Source organism: Bison bison, unplaced genomic scaffold (assembly GCF_000754665.1).
Source record: "Bison bison bison isolate TAMUID 2011002044 unplaced genomic scaffold, Bison_UMD1.0 scf7180017864299, whole genome shotgun sequence".
NCBI classification, from domain to species: domain Eukaryota; kingdom Metazoa; phylum Chordata; class Mammalia; order Artiodactyla; family Bovidae; genus Bison; species Bison bison.
The window spans coordinates 344,164-347,346 of record NW_011494871.1 but is presented as its reverse complement, the minus strand read 5'-3'; the positions used below and the strand labels follow the sequence as shown (position 1 = coordinate 347,346).

Here is a 3,183-nt window from a genome sequence, read left to right as displayed (position 1 = left end):
CCTGGCAGCGACCCTGGGTCCGCACGTTTGGGGGTGAGGACACAGCTCCCCCGCACCAGGTCCTCTCTTCGGCCGCCCAGACCCTGGCGCGGCGTCTTTTCACGGCTTATTTGGGCGAGTTTCTAATGGCGGACGCGGAGCGGGCAGGTCTCGGGCTCCGGGCCAACACGGGGGTTTCCGCCCCGCGGCGACGCGAGCTGCGGGCGAGTGGGTTCCTGAGGGACAGCGGCGGCGGCGAGTGGGCCGAATCGGGGGATAGGCGTCTCCGCGGGCTCGAGGCCGCGCTCGCCCTCCGCCTCCCGCCTTTGGCTCGCAGGGACTGTGTGGTTGTGTGGTGGTGGCGGAGCCTCGGTGTTTGTGTACCTGGTGCCTCGGCGGCCGTGGGGTGGGGGGGTGTGTGTGTGGAGGAGCGCTGAGACTTCTTGTCCCTTTGCTTCCTCTCTGGTGAACTGGTGCTGCGTCTAGGTTGGCTATAACGAAGTCCGTTTTCATTCTTCGTTTTAGGGCCAGGAATCACCTTCAGGACAGTCTGGTGATAGTTCGGTGATAGTAATTAAGGAGGAAAGCGTCGACGGTGAGTAATTTTACCCTGCGTGTCTGTGGAATACAGTTAGCGCAGTACTAGAGTGTGCTTCCGGAGAAGGCAATGGCACCCCACTCCAGTACTCTTGCCTGGAAAATACATGGACTGAGGAGCCTGGTAGGCTGCAGTCCATGGGGTCGCTAAGAGTCGGACACTACTGAGCGACTTCACTTTCACTTTTCACTTTCATGCATTGGAGAAGGAAATGGCAACCCACTCCAGTGTTCTTGCCTGGAGAGTCCCAGGGACGGGGGAGCCTGGTGGGCTGCCGTCTATGGGGTCGCACAGAATGGGACATGACTGAAGCGACTTAGCAGCAGCAGCAGAGGGTGCTTCTGTGGAACTTACCTTTCTCTTACCTTGAAGGCAGAGAGTTAGTTTCTGGAGTGGACCTTGTCCCCAGAGCCAAGCCAGGGAAGTCCCTGGGAAAGCATGGGGAGTGCCTGCTCATATTTACACCACTGGTGTTCTCTTAGAGTTCTAAGATGTTCCATTTTTAATGCTTTCTTAACATTTTTTTTGCTTTCTAATGGTTAGAAATAATTTTTTTCCATACTGTTGAATTAACTAGACTGATTGAATCTTATCGTTTTCTAAGGTTGATGGACACAATACTTTGTGTGTGTGTTTGTCTTATATTTGAGGAAGATTTGTGTTTCTGTATCCTGATAAAACTCTGGCAAGCATCACATCAGGAGATTTTTTTTTTTTTTTTAAGAGATAATCTAGTTCTTACCCTAGTAGCGATTCTCATTGACCACTGAATTACTAAATTGGTAGTGACAGTCTCCATTACCAAGTTGATGTGTGTTTTTTTCTTGTTAGTAAAAAGTAATCTAAGTGCTGTTCATTTTGGTACAATAAAATGCCCAGTTCCCTGTCACCTGTTGGCGTTAATGACTTTAACACCAATCCTTGCCTGAGTCAATTTTGTAAAGTGTCTCAAAATGATTTTTTAAAAAAAATCTCTGATTCTACATTTATTATCTGGGATTCTGTACAGTCTTAGATCCTGCCTATTTTGTCCTTCCAGTTGGTCAGTTTTTCACCAGTCATCAAAAAGAAACTTGTGAATACTGCTGTTTCTCATAGTATTATTCCTGCCTTCCCTCTGCTGTTGTTGCTTCTTGCCAGACTCGACTGTGCACTTACTCTGATATGCTTCATGGCACATTTCATTAGTTAGACAGCTTTTAGGAATGGATATTGTTTTGACTGGGTGATTTTCATAGGATACCTGAAATGATATTTCAGATTATGTGGTAGTTGTGTGAGGTGAAGGAATGTGGACAGGGTTCTAGAGCTATGAGGGACTTTATTAGGAAAAGGGAACTAGTGGAGACTAAAAGATTGGAAGGATAACAAATCGCTGGCTCAGTTATTACCACTTAGAAAATCCACTTTTCTCAACAGCAGGTTCCTAGCATAGGTGAGCACAGTGTGGGAAGGACTAGGTTTAGTGCCAGTCAGATTTCATACCTGGTTTATATCTCTGCTCTCTTATTACTTTGGCAAGTGCAAACTAAATAAGAGTCAACAACTGAACCTTTATAAATGCACATCTTATTCAGTTAAATACACTTTTTTATCCACATTTTATATGTGAGTAAATTGTGTCTGTGTTCCCAATTGCTATGAAGATTGTACAGTGCCTAGCCCGTAAGTTATGTGAAACACACACACACATTGTTAACAGTAGCTACAATTCTTGTGTTTTTTGTTTTCTGATATTTCCTCAGCTTTATTTTTCAGTCCTTTTACTGAGTTTTCCATTTTTGGTAAGCTTTTTATTTCTAGAAGTTCTTTTTTAATACTAGAAATAGCAATTTTTTATGGTCTTTTGCTTGTCATGTGTCCGGCTAGAGTTCTGATAGTTGTGTGGATTTCGATTTTGTTTTCTTTTTCCTGCACTTTTCTCTTTCTCCTTTTTTTCTTTTAACAACTTTTTCTTTTACATTATTTTTTATTGGAGTATAGTTGAGTTATGTTTACAGCATTGTGTTAGTTTCTACTGTACAGCAAAGTGAATCAGCTATACCTGTATATATACATATATCCCCTCTTTTTTTGTATTTCCTTTCCATTTAGGTCACTGCAGAGCATTGAGTAGAGTTTAGTGAACTGTACAGTAGGTTCTCAGTTATCTATTTTATGCACAGTATCAATAGTATATATATATGTCAGGACTGTTTTTCTTATTTGAGGATTTCTTCAGATATTTTATAATCCTTGGTTGGTCTACTCATGGTTAAGAATTGAGAAATAGAAAATAGATTAGAAAAATGAGTGGAATGTTTCAACTTGGAGCTTCACTGTAGGATGAATCTTTTTAGGCCAATTGATGGAGAACCTCTGAAGTCATTATCTTTAGGTCTTTCATTTTGGGGGGTTCCTAATTCCACAGAAAGGAGTGTTTCTGAGAAAGAAGTTTTCTGGGGAAGAGTCTGCTGCTTGGAAGATTGAAGTCTGGATGCCCGCTCTCTGGAAATCAGCCGGGAAAGGGAGCATTTCAAATACATGATATTGAAGCATTCACCAGTGCCTGGTAAACCTGAAACAAAGATCTTTTGTTCTATCCTCTCCAAAGAAGAGAAGTCTAG

At 43.2% G+C, this 3,183-nt stretch overlaps 1 protein-coding gene across 6 annotated transcripts in view; it reads left to right on the top strand.

The window, feature by feature from the left end:
- The window catches only part of ZMYM5 (zinc finger, MYM-type 5), a 26,242-nt gene that overhangs the window by 475 nt on the left and 22,584 nt on the right, over positions 1 to 3,183 (top strand). For 2 of the 6 annotated variants that reach the window (XM_010851171.1, XM_010851170.1), the window contains exons 2-3: positions 505 to 574; positions 2,988 to 3,128. The gene's annotated coding sequence lies outside the window, so the exon portion shown is untranslated. Of the gene's footprint in view, positions 1 to 10; positions 60 to 504; positions 575 to 2,987; positions 3,129 to 3,183 lie in introns of those variants that run through there. The other 4 variants (XM_010851166.1, XM_010851167.1, XM_010851169.1 and 1 more) reach the window with 3 other exon arrangements.